We start from the raw sequence: 18,218 nt of genomic DNA, 5'->3' as shown, positions 1-18,218 counted from the left end.
GCCGCAAGTCCAGACTGCATGCTCATGTAAAAAATATCAAAACAGGATAATTAAAGAACAGCTCAATAAAATGTCCAAAGTGCCAATGAAAATGCCTTTAACCAGGAATAGAAACGTGATCACGACGTCCAAACCTCAACCAATGCACAGGCCTCTACTTAGCAAAAAAAATAAAAAATCATCACAGGGATGAAAAGGGAATTTATATCCCAATTAAAAAACACAGTGCAAGTCATTCACTTGTATCTCCGGACCAGATAATGCATGTTTGAGCGAATAATTACACATTTTCTTGTTGCTTTGATAGTTTCAAGAGCCGGGGACAACTTGTGACCTTAGTTTTTTTTCCCTTTAATCTGAGGAGATAAAGATGCTGAAGAAAAATCTAGATGCTGCCATAACTTCACAGTAAAAAATGTTTTGGATTTCTTCTCCAGTGAAAGCAAGTTTGTACTGCAAATGAGAGCAGTTTGTTTAAAGATTTGTTTTTTCTAACCTGCAGAGCATATCAGTATTTGCTTAAAGCTGGCTACATTGCACTCCAACGCAACTCTTCAGCTCTTCCCCTGAATCAATGGGATATTAATAAATTATGATACTAAATGCAAGAATCGTGTTTTATTAGGTTTTACTTGACAACAAATGTTATATTCAGCTACTATCCATCATGAAAATTACCCAAACAGATAATCAAATAACCTTAAAAATATCATTTTTTAAAAAAGAGGCAGCAAAAATGTGACTATTAGGTCAACTTGAAAACCTTGAAACTGGGAAAGAAACACATACAAACATGAATAAAAACAAAAAAAACATGATTGTACAATACCTTTGTGTGCTTACTGCAGAGAAGCCACCCCAGACATTGTAGTGCAATTCTGAACTCTGCTGTGAAGGGGCTGGTCAGAGTGCAAGGAAAAACAAGTAAAGAGAGAAAAGAGAGAGAGAGGGAGACAAGGGGAGAGGGGGAGAAAAAAAGAGAAAAGAAACAGTAAATGAGCGTTAGCAATGTGGAGTATCTCCTCCGATCATGTGCCGTTCTGCCTCTTGTCAAATTGAATGCTCTCTCAGACTAACGTGAACAGACTGATAACAGCAGCCTTCCTCCTTAGGATTATGTTTCCTCCTCCAGCCTGCTGACAAGTAGCCATGTGACTCCCAGACCCATTCAACATTGAGTCAGAGGCTGCAACACACACACACACACACACACACACACACACACACACACACACACACACACACACACACACACACACACACACACACACACACACACACACACACACACACACACACACACACACACACACACACACACACACACACACACACACACACACACACACACACACACACACACACACACACACACACACTTCAACCCACCCCTTTCTTTAACAGACCATTGCAGGGAATTTAGATGTTTTAACTGAGGTTTGTGATGCCTCTTCCCAACTAGCTGCAAATGTAAGTAAGTAAATTTTATTTATATAGCACCTCTCACAGAGAGAAACTCACAAAGTGCTTTACATACAGAAAAAACAGTAAAAACATGAGGTAATTAAAAAGCTGCACAATGTGTCTCTAAGGAAAATAACAAACAGAAAAAGAAAGAAAGAAAAAGACAAAAAGAAAAGAAACAAAAATCATAATACATCAATAAATGCCTGCTCAAAAAATAGCGTTTTTAATTTGTTTTTAAAAATGTCCACAGATGTTGCATCTTTCAGGGCTTGTGGGAGCAATGTGTTCCCTCACTCCAAAATTCTCCTAAACACCCCCCCCCCCCCAAAAAAAAAAAAACTAAACTTTATTATTCAACAAATTACAATATGTATGAGATGAAAACAATTTCAACCTCAATGTTATTTTTATATATTAACAGGTAAAGCTCAGAGTCAGCCTCCTAAACCTCGTTACTATAATGTTTATCATAGAGGTATCCAGAGAGAATGGGACTCTCCCTTCTAAAAGAGATAAAAGAGTTGAACTAGTTCCTAATACAAAGTTTGCGCTCTCACAACAGTAAAGTAAACAAAGCACAAAGTACAACTGATGCCATTTAGAAATCAGTGTCCAGTTATAAACCATGCAACATGGGAACAAGACCATGCAGACTAACAAGTCGCATTTAAAGTAGCGTTTTCCAGAACAGAAGCCATCATGGCATAAGTTTATAGATAGATCCAGATGAAGGCCAAATACCTCACATTTAACCTCTAAAACTGGGAAAGAGTCTGCAGCAAGACCGACAGCCAACCAGACTTGGACCTTCGAGTCCCCATCCAGCAAAATACAAGGCTTAGTGATTTTATACCACACATCTCATTATATATCAGGATCTGGCAGATTTATGGCACAAATAGTAATTCAGTGCCATTTTAGAAGTAGTAATCTTCTGGATGACGATTCAAAATGTTGATAAGTAATCCTTAACTCAGAGTTATACTGCTCGTTTTTTGAGTAATGAAACACTTCATGAAAAGGGCATGCTCTCTAGCTTCCGCTTTTACAGGAAGGTTTGAAAGCAAATAGTCAGCAAGTTTACATTATGTTGGGGAGGAGAAGGGAAAACAAAAAACAACAACTATTGTGCTAGTCTGACTGAAATTCTATAAAATCTAATTACCCCTCCATGCACATGCAGGTGGACCCAAACAGACCCAGGACCTCCAAGCATGATCCACCCAAAAACAAAAAAACTGGAAACATCCACATTTGATGACAACATCCAGATTAAAAATATAATTTACAAAGTTACAGAGCTCATGCTAAGGATGAGTTACAAAAGCCAGATAAATATTCCTTCAGAAACTGTCAATAACAGGGATGTCCGGCTGTGTTTCAGTGGTGTTCATAGCTTAATTTGAGATACTGCCATCCGGTGGGTAGATGCCATCATGGCGCAGCTAGCCAAACCCAGATGTATTGTGCATCATATCATTAAAAAGTCCATGTTTGGGTCTAAAAACGGTCTAGAAATGTATTACAAGCACATAATTATGTTTGCATAATCTCACAGACCAGAAAAAAAAAGGCAGTGGGCCAGATTCGGCTCTTAGGCATCCAGTTTGACATTTCTTCTGCATTATTACATGAAGGTGGACGTATTGCCACCAATAGCAGAGCCAAAGTCAGATAATACTTTAGTTAATAAGTTAATTCTCCACATTTGCCTGTAAACGGGGACAACAACACCAACCTATTTAAATAGTTTAATGACCAACGACCACGACTGAAATGAAAAGGCTGAGGCTCTTACAGGATCCCATTCGTTCATTAATTATACTTATTATGAATAAAATGGGACTGAAAAGTGATTTAATGAATGATTTACTTTAAACTATATACTGATTCTCGCTACTGAGAGCTCGCAAGTGTCGCTCCACTTCTTCGATGATTATGTATCAAACAGGAAAACAGTTCTTAACTTCTGTGCATTTAATACATGAAATGGGGAGGACAAAAGTACTTAATGTTGCCAATAAGTTTGTCTTCAATCTTTATAACTCAAAAGACTTTTCCAGTTGTAACCTTGAAACATCAAAATTATGTAATGACCTTCATCTGCACCAGCCAACCAGCAGGGTTTAATCATTTATTTAAAAATGGAAATATTTGGACCAATAATAGCTCACACGAAGATGTTGGCTACCTAAACTCACATGACTATTAGTGTTTTCCATGGGGAACTACCGCTCTGAATCTATTCTTAAAATATGTATGACAATCTGTCACTCGCCAAGAGTGGTATAAAGTCACCCTGTAACACAATGGGTGGCGACCTGGCTGTAAAGAGGCTGCTCATGCAAAGTTAAGAGAAGCATGAAAAGCCGTACAACAAAGGCCTGGTTTATAACACGCAGCCAAATGGATGACGCATTCATAAAGACTGAGGGATGAGGAGTGAGTCATAATGAACTGGCTCTTTTTTTTATTATAATGAGCAATTGTACTTCACATCAAGAGCAGTGAAGCACCTGAGAATTGAGTAAATAAGATGCCATTAGGTGAATAAGTAACCACTATTACATAATAGGCTTTATCGCAAGAAAATCTTTTGGCTCAATTTAAAAATAATACCATCACTTGAGCTTTTTAACTGCACTTTTTTTCCCTCAGGAGGTGCTTATAAGCGTCTACAGCATTTATACTTATGCATAAGTTGAGGCATCTGTAATCACTAACTTGGTTACTACCTTTAATAAATACATAAATAATCATTTGTCCCACTTCATTCACCTTGAACTCATCCGTCTTCATCAGAAATTGTACATTTGCAACGGTTGTTGCCCAAGTCCCCGCCCTACAACAGGTAACCGCACTCCCTGTCCTCTGCGGCTCGTCACCAAACTCTTATGCTACACAATGTCATTTCTAATGTTAGAGTAACATTAGTCGTCATTTGTATCAACAAACCTGGGCAATCAAAGCTGATTTTGACTTTTATTATTAATTTCAAATGTTGGAACCAGAAAATGATCCTCAAGGACAAAAAACTAAATTATACGAACTTGCCTGAAAGTGCAAATACCAGAATAGTAACATATTCACATTTAATAACTTCTAATAATATTAGAAAGCACTTGGCCGATCAAGACATAGAATCTAAACTTTATTAGGGTTTATTATTTTGCCTTTACACGGCACCAAAAATGATTTAAAAGAAAAAACAACCAGGATGTAATCAAAGTGTAGACTTCAGACAGGCTAGAAATCAAGATGTACAACTAACAAATGCAAATTTGTCTGTGTAGATGTGGGTCTAAAGCGAGACCTTTGAGTTTAATTTAAGTAGCTTCACAAAAATATGACATTTAACATTTAGGAATTAAAAACACCTCCATTTGCACCGGCTCAAAAGTATTTGGGTAATCGACTGAAAAGAAGCGATATCAAGTCTTGCTATGTACTGTATGTTCTTAAAAGAATAAAGCATCAGTGATTTCCACAACAACAAAAAAAACACATGGAAGAACACAGACAACAACTAAAGCGGAAGATCAATGAATCCTTTCCTCTGTGGTGAAAAAACAAAAAACCCTCTTCCAAACATCAATAAAACTCAAAAAAGCTGTGAAGAAGTATCGTTGTGAAAACCTACAATCAACAAACACCTTCATAGAAATGCAAATACAGAGGGTTTACGACAACGTGTGAGTCGGTGGAAGAAGGTGACGGGGTGAGAACGTATGGCTGCCAATGAATCAGGCTCTTTGGCATTTGTCGTTTCAGTTGTTACTTGTTTTATTTCAAAATCGTAAAAACACTGTCCCACTGCTTCTGGACCCATCCTCCTCAGCTTCAGCAGCTTGTAATTTCTTCATAGCATCTGCACCAAACGCTCTCAAATTACAAATCACCTATAAAGCCTCAGCTTGCAGCCGATCAGGACTGGTTCCTCCCAAACTTTACATGCCCTTCTGAGACTGTGAGGGGTGTTATTCAGATTTGGAGCAGAAGTCCAAAAAGCCACTGGATTAATCGTGTTTTGCAGCAGTCCCAAAGCAACCCTGTGATCTAAACATGTTGCTTACCCGTTTGCCAAATAACCAAGCGCTGCATTCCACATGAGCTTATATGAGCCTAAGGACTACAAAAATACCCAGCCTCAGGAGGAGTGTGTAAGTGCATGCGAGTTATAATTGTTTCTCCCCGGGGATATAGGCTCGCTGCGGAGTCACATGCATGTCTGCCGGCTTGAAATGAACAGAATTAATGCCACAAGCAGCTAAAATTGAAATCCACTTCAAAGTGTGAGGGCTTTCCTTAGTCAGCGTACTGATAATAGCATTATCCATTATGGCCAGCTATAAAAAGAGGTGTTACTTTATGCATGCAAGGACAACTGACATCTTTTCCTCGACACTGACCTGTAGATGACATCCTCATTTCATGCCAACAACACTGACCCTCGAGAGAAGAAACGTTGCCCCCAGTTCTTGTGGCCTGTGGTGAAATGTAATGAAAGTTGTACCGGATCCAAACCACCTAATGCATACATCCAAAACATGTCCAACCCACAAAAGGAAACATGAAAATAACATTTAATTAAGACTGTTAGGAAAAAATAACACCCGCCTTCAGTTTTTCTTTCATTTAAAGCGCTAACACATTTGGGGAGCTCTCTCCTCCAGCTTCCTGTTATTCTTCACTCCATTCACACCTAAAACAGGACTACTGATGTAAATAAAACAACCATGAACTGGTTCAGCCGAGGACAAATTGTAATTACAAGGGAACGGAACTGTCAAAAAGTAGACAGAACTCGACTTGTAAAGTTAAGTTACACAGATACACACTTCACAAAATCCCTGATCAGTCTGATCACACACTTACACCTCTTACACTTACACTTGACCTCAAAATGTCCCGTTACCTGCCTTGTTTGTGGATCTCTATGGGTATCTGGCCTTGCTAATAGCTGCGCCGCCAGTCTATTGCCTCTGAGCGTTTGTCCTGAAATAGCCCAGTAGTTCAGGAGTCACCGAGCCACCTCCCGACTCCGACTCTGACGTCTCCAGCTCCCCTCTCTGCTCTTCACAGCCCAGTGGCCACATTAAGTCCACTCAGTGTGGCAGGGCCCGGCACTTCAACATGACTGTGCACGCCATCTCACGCAGCCCAGCAGCTGCCCCCAGCCACTCAGTCAATGCCCATCTTTATCTGGCTCTTTGTCCCACCGGGGGCTTTGGGCAGCAGCGGCTGTGCTCACGGAGCACCTGTCTTTGGGGAGAAGTTTGAGAGGCAACTCAGTTCTACCCATTTATACAAGTCCAGGCCTCTAGGAATGAAAAAGCAGATCCCCACATAAGCTTATTCAAACCTCGAAGAGGTTCAGGTGCAAACTCGCAGACTCAGCCAAAAAGGAAGTTTTTACTAACAGATTCCTGATTCTTCTTCGTCCCTCTGAAGGCCAGCTCAGGAGATTATGCATTACTGCCTTGCAACCTCCTGTTTTTAACAAAAAGGTGACGCCGTGGCACACGAGTCATTAAACTGAGCTAGCCATCAATCATTAAGATTATACTGTACATTATATTGATTATAAAAGGTGATATTTTAAAAGCTGCGGTTTCCAGAGGTGGCAAGAATGTGGCCAAATGTGATATTAACCCTTTTAACCGTGAAAGAGCATGAGGGAAGACAGAGCAACTGCAGTTTTTAAGAAACCAGAAAAAAATGCAGCAAAAAACGCGCAAAATCGTGGAATTCATTTTTCTGGATCACCAGCAATTGAAAATATCAGATGACATCACATGACTGAGCATTTAGTCACGGTACAGTTGGCTGGGTCATAAATAAATCAGTACAATACATCATCATCGGGGCTTCGGCAGCTCACTGCTTCACAACAGCTGCGGTTTTCCAGCTGCTCCACCCAGGCATCATCCAAATTTGATTCCTGTCCTCTCAAGTGCCGTTGTAGTAAATGAACAAAATAATTCCTTTGATCTCTGAGGGTTTGTAGAGTAGAAATCCAGCGGCACACAAACTAACATCATTACACATCAACTCTGTCATTTGACCGTTAATTTGACAGCAGATCCCACTTGAGGTGAACCTCATCAGAAAAGTAGTGCGATATTTTCATGCCTGCAGTAAACGGACGGGATAAAGTCATCAGTGGGTTTACCAGAGTTATTTTTAAAACACAACATGTAGTAGAACCACTCTTTTTAAAAACAACTCTCAAAGACCCCATATCGAGTGTTCGTAAAAGCACAGAACCAGAACAAAACTATATTGTATCCTCACAATGCGTCCATTGTTCAACCTGTCTTTATTGTTAACAGAGTAACACACACTGAGGAGTGTACAGTAGGGCCGTGTGACACAAGTGACATTAACAATGCTCTCAGCTGTGAAGTACCAACTATGCTGTAATCCTGAGAGTTAAGCATTCATCTCTGACCTCTGCTGAATAATCTGACCTCCGTGTACTCTCTCAGTCTGAGACTGGATCTATCCGGTGCAGGCAGTGTTAGGGTGTGGCCGCGCAAACCCAAAAACTGCATCCGAGCCTGCTCAAGTTGCATCAGCTGCACAGCAAGTAATGCAGCATTTTCACAGAAAACACAGTAATTGTGAAGCTCTGACCAAGAGCACCTCTTATGTGTGTTTACTGTCCTGAGACTTGGGCCGAGGTGGGAAGAAAACATCACCCAGGCTCCCACAGACGGCACAAAAAGGTCTAAAATGTCATACTACGGTGAGGGTCAAATACAAACCTGCCATTTGTTCATTTCCTGACAAACAACACAATGTGATTATTTCTGTACGTCATTTGAGACAACCTAGAAATCTCAGCGAGGGAAAGAGGGAATAACATTCAAACTGTGGAGGAACGAAGTTGCAAACTCCTAGATTTCAAATAGTAATCAGGACTAAAATGGTGTTTAGCTTCTGATTGATTCTTTTTTTTTTAGGCCTGACGTCTAAGGACAAAAACACTGCTTGTTTATCTGCACAGGGATAGGTAAAACAAACACAAAGAGGCCACATCTTTTTGGTTTTTTTCCCCCTAATACCACTTATCAGGTTCCCCCCCTGCCTTTCCTTCTCTTCTGCATGACCAAGCAATTTTCAAAAGGAATGTGGAGAGGCTCCCGTCAACTTCTTTTTTTTTTTTACCTCGAAGCAGAACACAAAACTGTTGTCACAAATTGGTTCGGTAAAACTGGGAAATAAAAATCAAGCCGACACCCAATTACAGAGATAAGACGCATCTATGCGATGCGTTCAAGCACGACACAGCTACCAAAGAAAGCTGAACTTCTTAAGAATATATATATATATATATATTGTTTCTTCTTGAGGGGCTGTATACAGTCAGACTGCCCACTGTAAAGATTTCAAATTCCACAGTCTTATGAGTCCCTGAAGTGCCCTCGGCTTTGCGAGAAAATATTTTATGGCTTGCTTCACTTAGATTTATTAACTACTAAGAAAAGATCATCACTTCGTCCAGTAGTCTCGCTTTTACATCAAAGCGAAAATATTTCCTCTAATAACTTGGAGCACACATGGAGACGATATTGGTGAATCAGAAAAGAGAGACGTTCTTCGTCTATCCTGCCAGAGGCCACGTCCTGAAATCTGTCAGCCATGAAGGCATTTTTGAGACCAGGGGAGCAGGGACCAGGAGGAATCTTGGTGGGAGGGGGAGTTGAAAATGGAAAATTAACCAATTACAGCAACCAGCGCTGGATTGATTTATAATTCTAATAATATGGTGATTTTTTTTTTCCCATTTAAATGATACATTCTGGTGTAGTTCAGAAATCCTCATTTAAGCTTAGATCAGTTTCGTCAATAAGATGAATAGTAAGATTTTCTTGACAGCTTTTGTAAAATTAACTTCTGTCCAGATTACCTGGATTTTTACACATAAAGTCATTGTTTCGGAGGGAGCTCAAATGCAAGATAAGCCTCCAGTTATTTGGGATTTGACTGAGATTAAAGTGGGTGTAATATGGAACTAGTTCAACAGAGCAATCTTTGTGGTTTCTGGCTGACAAAACCCAAAACTGCTGGTTTGATGTTATCAACAACACTTAACTCTTCAGGTTAAGTGCAGGATCTGTAATAGATGGGTTCTGCTGCAGGTCTTCCAAAATAAAACATTAAAAAAAAGGCACCAATCACATCCATCTTACCTCAAACAGTATTAACAGGTTGCTTTCATAGAGTGGTGTGAGGAATATGCTTTTAATATTCACAAAAAGAGCAGACCAGTCTAAAAAATATATATACACAAATAACAGTATCGGCTGCTCCGAAAAAAGTTCAAAGTAAGACTCTACCCTGCGAGGACGATCCCTACAAACACACTAGATATCTATAGATGCCACTACCTTCAAGATGAAGCTTATTAACCAGTTCAGACACACTGCTGATTACCATGTGTTTAAATCTTTCAAGACACAGAAACAATGAATATATTGTGACGAACATAACGTCAAAGTCTTATTACAAGAAAAGCTGAAGGATGACGTTCTCAATTTGGATTATTTCCAGCTTCTAGTTTCTTCAGAAGCTGAGAAATAAATATGTAGACAATTATAGCTTTACCTAAACACTATTAGGTGTAGGAAGGCTTTTTTAAACAAAACTTTGAGTAAATTGAAGGGATTAAGTATAGATCGAGGCAAACTGAAAAAGTGATGTGAGGTTTTCTATATCAGGATTCATAACCGTCTTTGGAAATCAAAGGCTCCACAAGCCACAAACCGAAGAGGAGAGGGACGATTTACCTTCCCATCAGCACTCAGGTAAAGAGCAGTCGTATCAGGGTGCATTAGTCCACATGGCATGACTAACCAGCATGTGTGTAATGGGACCATTAAAGGGGACCTATTATGAAAAACACGTTTTTTTCTTGCTTTAACATATATAAAGAGGTCTCCCCTCAGCCTGCCAACTCAGAGAAGGAGGAAAGCAGCCAAATTCTGCAGGGTCTGTACACCCCGCCCGGAGGATCCTTCCAGTGTCATGTGACTTCTACGAGCTGTTCAGAATCTGCGCCTGTCGTTACGTAACGATAGGCGCAGATTTCCATAGGTCGGCCTCCGCTGCTGAAACCACGCCCACAACTAACTCCGCCGGCCGGAGCGTCCGCCATTGTTTAGAAGCGGTGGCTGTTTCCACAGCGAGGGACAGTTTTTGCATCAACACTTACCCTCATAAAAGGATCAGTGCCCACAGTACAGATCCGGCAACTGCACACGAGTCAGCGTAAGTGACGTTATTTTTTTTATGCTATTTATATTTGTCTACAAGTATGATCTTTGCATGGGCTAAGTATTTAGCTCAGCTCCGGAGCACCGGACCGGACCGATGAGCAGCTCCGGCAGCTCCAGTGTTCCCTAACGGAGCCACTCACTCGTTAGGTAACACCGGAGCTCTATTAATAATACATTTTTCTTCTGTTTATGGTTTCAGATCTTCCAAGCAATGCACCTGGAGCTGTTCAACGACAAATTCAGGAAATGCACGGTCCTTCCATGAGTCAGCAATAGTGCATAAATGTTATTTATATACAACTTATGTTCTTTTATTTTTTTAACAATAAAGTTGTCATTTGTGAACATTCAGTGTTGTGATTTCTTTACAGTTAACACGATTCATTTGTCTTGTAACATAAGAAATGAAATGATGAGGAATCGGAGTAAATAACTGTGGTGTACCTGTTTAGAATTCAATTAAATCTTCCTGTGTGAAGACGAGCTGACTAAAGGCTGATTTATGGTTCCGCGTTACACCAACACAGAGCCTACGGCGTAGGGTACGTGTCGATTTAACGCAGAACCGTAATTCAGGCTTAAGATCCTTTTACCCCGTGTAACTGAATGAGAGCGTCTGACTATCGTGTCGAGCTGCGTGACATCGGACGCTCTCTGTCCACACTGAAACAGTTAAACTCGCGGCCAGTTAGGACAGTCCAATACAAAAATAATAAAGCAATGGAATTGATTTTGTCGCAGAAGCTCGCTCGCATGGGACACGCTTTGTGTACGCAGCCGGCTCTTCTCCCCGGAGCGAGGCTTTGTGTCCTCCCCTGCTACACGTCATTCAGGCAGCCAATCAGCACAGAGCCTCATTATCATAGCCTCCCCGCCCCTCAGAATCCCTCATAGATTCTGAGGCTAGAAGCGGTAAAACTAGAGACATGGCCCAGAGGCTGAATTTCTGATTTATGTAGAAAAAACAAGCTTTAGATTGTTTTTAAGACATTCAGGGCCTGTTTAAAATATACATTAAATGCCATAATAGGTCCACTTTAAGGGTCAAGTGTATACTAAAAAACAGTTACTGCAGAAACTTAAATAAAGCCATACGCAAACTCCAGATTTAGTGCAAGTATGGGGGAATAACGATTAAATACACAGCTATTTGAAGACTTTATGTGCAACAACATGTTTTCAAAAACTTCTGTCAATGCAAAGTGAGACTATTCATCAATAAAGGGGTATAAGAAGAAAAAACACTAAAGTTTATTGCAGTCTCTTTTTTTTTTTTAAGTGTACAGGCGTAAATTGTGTTGTACTGGTCTCAAACCAGTCATCTTTCCAGTAAGATTTCTGTATAACTATGTCACCCACTGACCTGGCAAACAAAAGACTCAATGCTGCTCTTGTTCCTCTGGGAGTGAATGAATGAATGAATGGATGGATGGAAGAATGAATGAATGAATGAATAAAGTTGTCCAAACCCTGTGCACACTGCTTCCCTGAAGGTTTCTGTAGTTATTTAAGAAACAAACATCCATATCTAAATGGACTTGCTCATCAATGAGACCAACGTGGCTGCTGTCAAAACGTGACTCTGCTTTCTTGCTACGAGGAACTTCAATAACCATTTTTAGTTTCTCAATACTCTGCAAAGAGCATCTAACTGAAGTAAAACGCAAGCTGCAAACATATTCCAATGATATGCACATTCACCTTACCTGATTAACACGCTGAGAAACAAAGCCAGGTCATCCAACGCGGGTAGGAAACACTTGCATGCGTGTGTGGCAGTCACAGTCAATGGCGAGTCTGTCCACTAGAGAAGCAGACAACAGTCAGCACTCATCAATAACCTCGTCATGTAGCGCCAGTTTACAGCACAAACACGTTGTCGGAAAGCGAAACCCTTACGAGTGACACAGTTGGATTACGATTACGGCTTATTTACTGGCCGGTGTCTGGTACTCACCTCAAACTCTCTCTGAATCGCCTCTCCAAGTAGCGTCAAGTCCCTATAACAAACCCAGCGCTGCTTCCGGTGATGTTTCAAAATAAAAGGTTTTGGTTTGTGGCAACGCCTCACCCTATGCTTTCGTAAATATATGACACTTTAAATTTACCCTAAAATACAAATGAATTCATATTAGATCTTGCCACAGTGTAAAACACGTGTTTTTTTGTTTTTGAAACACTATTCCATACTTTTAAAATTGATTTAGATGAATTGACTTCCGCTTTTACTGGGATGCTTTCAGGTAACTTGTAAACTTTAGCCATTACTGCGCCTGCGTGAACGGTGAATCATATTTCTCACATGGGCGTCGATCCGTTATATTGCTCATAACCTCCATTTACATGGATAGTAAAGAAATAATTAAAAAATGGTTCAAAAGTTTTGATTTTCTTCTGAAATTACTTGACTGTGCTCCTACAAGTGAAGGAAATGTTGCTTAAAACGCAACCTGACATGAAATGAAATAAATGAATGACGGTTTGAAAGACTTAATTATTAAAACGGACTTTCTGAGGGGTTGAAATATTGATTTGTCATCGTTTCACGCGATATTATCAACTGTTTAAATTGTTTGATATGGAATGAAATTGTCAAATTATTTTACACGAAAAATGCAAAATCTTTACATTTTTCAACTCGTCACAAAAAAGAGCTGATCATTTTTTTCCAGTATATTGTAAAAAATGTTTCGTCACTGTTTATGGAAAGACACATTTTTAATTCATGATAACTGTTAAAGCCACTTAAATTAGCTCATTAATTCATAATACAACAACAACAACAAAAAGTCTGTCAGAAAATCAATCAACCTTTGTTCGTATAGCACCTTGCAATAACCAGCTGGCACCCAATAAGTGTGGATTAAATCAGATCAGGTTCTTTAAAAGCCAAGATGCAGCATTTTCTTCACTAGTTGTTCGTGGACAACATTTATAGTGTACCACTTGTTGATTGATCCAAGGTGTGATATGAATGTCTCCCATTTTTCATGGATTCACAACTTGTGGAGTATTACACTCCCCACCGCTTGACAGCTTTGTGTTAGAAATTACACAAAGCTGACAATTGTGGCTCCATTTGCTTCGATTAATGTCTTGGTGTTAACATGTGAAATCATGGTGAACCACTGTTGACCAGCAGCTGTCTTCAGCTTTTCCCGCTCCTCCATAGCTGACATTATCTACCTTCACACCTGTTGCTCATGTCACTTGATTAGCAAGGTAAATATTCACATTGATGCATTGAGCCTTTTTTTCTTTAATTTCCCATGAACTCTAAGCTGAGCCAATAAGACAGCTCTGTAATTAATTTGACCTTTAAGAAGCTTATACATTGCTCAGTTTTTCTTCCTCTTTTCACAGAGGCTTTACTTACTACTGCAGTCCTTTACCTATTACTAAGGCCAAGGGAGATGGTGTGTTGGACTTAATTCCACTCATATCTTTTATATTACATATGTTATTTTGATATTTCTTCCAGGTCTTTCACATGCATGGATGTTGTAACATACAGAAGATTATGTAAAAAAAAAAAAAAAAAAAAAAAGCTATTGGACTTATTCAGTCAAAATGTTGCACAAAAGTAAGGAAATTTGTGTTTGGTGGATTAATTATTTTTTGTATCAATGTTTCTTGCCAATAAATATTATACTGTTGGAAAAATTGTAACACATTTGTAAAGAACTTGTATTTGTGGGATAAGCTGCAGAGGTGAGTATGTGGATTGCACCCATAAAAAATGTGCTAAATCTTCTCTGCAAATGCCAGACAACTTATTTTGCCATTGATTCTGGTGGATTGGATGATTGAAGTTTGAAAAAAAAACACATATTGGCAATTTAACAATTGATCATCGTAACATACAGGAGCCTCAATGGTGTGTGGAAGAACCAAACACGGCCACAACAGCCTGGCACTTCCTCGTCATGCTGGTCGCCAGCCTGGTCACACACTGTTGTGGGATGTTATCCCATTCCTCAACCAGAATTTGTTGCAAGTCAGCCAGCGTGGTTTTGGTGGTCACTCTACAGCATGTTCAAACTGATCCCACAAGTCAGGCCAATCCATCCTCTCCACTCCCAAATTCTGCAGGTAGTCTCTGATAAATGAGTGTTGTCGCAGGACTGTGGAGATGTGGGACAACCACTGGCTGCAGAATCTCAGTATATCTGCATTGAGATTGCCTCCAATGATGACGAGCCTTGTTTTTCCAGTGATGGTGATGCCGCCCCACATCATCACACTGCCTCCATCAAAATATGTAAGTCTATCAGTGCAGCAACCAGCATAGCATTCTTCATGTCTTCTCCCCACTTTGACCCTATGATCCACCTGCCATAGGCATAATCTGGACTCATCGCTGAACATAACGTTCCTCCACTATCAGGTGCCTGATTGGCAGCAACTGGGGGTACCAGAAGCTCAAAACAAAGAGTCAATAGCAACAGCAAAATAAGTTGTTAGGCAGTGGCAGAGAAGATTAGCAAATCTTTCACGGCGCATCTGCTGCTCATCCCACAAATGCATGTTCCCTACAAATGTGGCACAATTTTAAATAAATAAAGGAAATAAACAGGCTTTCCAACAGTATAAGATTTGTTTGCAAGAAACATTGATATAACAAATAAATAGTTGACCAAACACAAATTTCCTTACCTTTTGCACTTAAGTTTATGTAACTTACTGTCACTGGCATAAACTAGTGAGGACAGTCCAAAGCCTCTTGTGTAAAAGGTATGTTGCAGCCCAGTAACTTTTAACACTCATCAGTATATTTCGCGTTTGTCTTACAAATGCTTCACTACAAATAAAATTATATTCAGTTGTAAAGTTTATAAAAGCTTATCTCACTTTAATGACAGTATTATCTCTACTTGTGTCACCTGCTACTGCTGCATTTGCTCATGTGAGAGCATTGTACTTCCGTCTACAAGTTTGGCAGATAACCTGTAATCAACGTGCATGCATTTGCCAAAGTGGTAGTAAAGGTTTATGTTCTCCTAATAATTTGTAAACTATGTCAAATAAACCACATGACTACACATACCATACCGCATATGCCACCCAAGCACTACATGGTGTGTGAGACAGAGCAACACTGTCCCCTGCTGACAGATTTTTGTTAATGCAAGGAGGCATTAAACCTGCTAAATGTAGCCATTTTATGAAGTTATTGATTTCTGCCCTTCTTAAACAGCAGGTTGTATAACGTAAAATATTGTATTACACTTTACAACTCCGACTGAGGTGTGCTTTTATTTATTTATTTATTTATTTATTTATTTATTTATTTATTTATTTATTTATTTATTTATTTATTTATTTATTTATTTATTTATTCATTTATTTAATCATTCAATCAAGTTTTTGTTTTAATAATTTTGTACTTTTATAGAAGGCTCATAATTTTATGAAGATTTTATTTTCTAATTGTGTTATATGACCAATCAATCAATCAAAAAACCTTTTCATACAACTGGCAAGACAAAGTGCTTAACAGGTTTAATTATTACCGTATTATTATTATTATTATTATTATTACTACTATTATTATTATTATTATTATTATTATTATTATTATTATTATTATTATTATTATTATTATTATTATTATTATTATTATTATTATTATTATTATTATTATTATTATTACGTTTATTGAACAGGGACAAATGTATCAAACATTATTTCATAAAAAATACAAAACAGATGTCATACATACAGGTTTCTAGCCAGAGCTAATTTGCAACCCCTGTCCCTGGTTAGGCCTTTACTTAAAATTCGAAAGCAGAGTTAAAACAGTACAAAACCATTAAAATACAAAACATGCAAAACAGAATAAACAGAATAAAGACAAGAAACAAAAACACAAACCACATAAGGACAGAAAACTAAAATAATACAGTGGTATGGTATGTTAAAGTCAATGTCAATGTTCACAAGCTTGTTTCAGTTTCAGCCATTGTTTTACTTGTGTGCTAAAAACCTTGAGCTCTGTCAATATTTTGATTTCAGGTGGCAGTGTATTCCATAATTTGGTACCTATTACCGAGGAGGATGACTGTCCAAATGTTGTTCTGCGTTTTGCTATCCTACAATTACTGCTTGTTGCACCCCTAGTTCTAATTCCACTGTTTTGTTTGTTTACCAATTGGCAGAGTATTTCTGGGGCAAGGTTATTCACACATTTGAAAATAAGTTTTAAAAATGAGAAGCCTACAAAACTTTCAAAACTTAATAGATTGTATTTTTTGATCATTTGGCAGTGATGCCATCTTACAGGTTTTCGATCCATTACTTTCAGTGCCTGTGTATATAATGACCTAATAGGTGTAAGTGTTGTCCGATTAGCTTGGCCCCAAACAGTTATACAAAATGATACATTTAAAAATATGAATACATAAATTGATAAATAAATGAATGCAGCAGAAATTGAGGAAACACCATCCTTAGTCTTTGAGGAAATGGTGAAGATTGTCACTTATATATATTATATTGTCACAGATATAAAACACACAAATATGCAATAAAATAACTGAAGGCAGAGATGCTAAACACTGAATATTTATAAATACATCAATAAATTAAAAAACAAGTAAACAAACAGAATAAAAAATAAGAGACAAAAATAATGTTAATACAAATTCAAACTGCAAAACAACATTAAATCATAAAAATATAAAAGCTAAACTCAAAAAGTGAGTCCTGGGTTGCTTTTTTAAAAGCGTCCACGTTATAAACTCTCCTCAGATCTTCTAGCAGATTATTCCACAAACATGGGCCTTAGCAGTAAAACCATGTGTTTTGTTCTTACTCGAGAAAGAGTAGCATTAAGCAGTAATGACGTTAACCATATTATCACCTAGAGAACATGTCAAGGATTAAAGGATTGACGTCTCAGCAGGACTCCCTAAAAACTCTCAGCAGGTCTCCCAAAAAAATCCATTAAAGAGCTGCAGTTAGTTCAGACCGCTGCTGCTGAAGTCCTCGCTTAGACCAATAGAGCGGACCACACAACTCCATTAGCTTTCTGTCCGTCACAGAATCGATTTGAAAATCCTGCTGTTGTTTCATAAATATCTAGGCCTGATATGCATCTCATTATGGACCATCCACAACCAGAACCAACCAGAACCCCCAGGTTCAGATAGTCAGATGTACTTTTCCTCCCCTGTGGGACAAACTCCCAGAACAGACACAGCTGAAACACACAGTGTATATAAGTCCAGGTTGAAAACTCACCTGTTCTCAGCTGCCTTTGAACAAAGCTCCAAATCTGCACTTGTACTTTTAACCTCATTTCAAAAATGGATCATATTTTAACCACTGATTTTATCCATTGTTCTTATTTCTTTCTCTTTGTTTAACTTTTAAATCATGCTTTTTATTTCTACTGTGTGATGTTTTAATGTCTCTGTAAAGCACTTTGAATGGTCTTATTGTTGAATTGTGCTATACAAATAAACTTGC

General features: G+C 38.7%; 2 protein-coding genes across 4 annotated transcripts in view; both read right to left on the bottom strand.

Moving 5' to 3' along the window:
- Positions 1 to 1,081, bottom strand: part of slc4a2b (solute carrier family 4 member 2b) — a 38,783-nt gene extending 37,702 nt beyond the window's left edge. Inside the window, exon 1 of one of the 3 annotated variants that reach the window (XM_061713639.1) lies at positions 830 to 1,081. The gene's annotated coding sequence lies outside the window, so the exon portion shown is untranslated. The remainder of the gene's footprint in view (positions 1 to 829) is intronic. The other 2 variants (XM_061713640.1, XM_061713641.1) reach the window with 2 other exon arrangements.
- Positions 1 to 18,218, bottom strand: part of acbd5a (acyl-CoA binding domain containing 5a) — a 171,144-nt gene that overhangs the window by 147,096 nt on the left and 5,830 nt on the right. The gene's annotated exons all lie outside the window — the stretch shown is intronic.

The sequence above is a fragment of the Cololabis saira genome, chromosome 22 (assembly GCF_033807715.1).
Source record: "Cololabis saira isolate AMF1-May2022 chromosome 22, fColSai1.1, whole genome shotgun sequence".
In the NCBI taxonomy this organism is placed as follows: Eukaryota; Metazoa; Chordata; class Actinopteri; order Beloniformes; family Belonidae; genus Cololabis; species Cololabis saira.
Note: the sequence above shows the minus strand (reverse complement) of the source record. Positions and strands in the feature narration are given on the sequence as shown.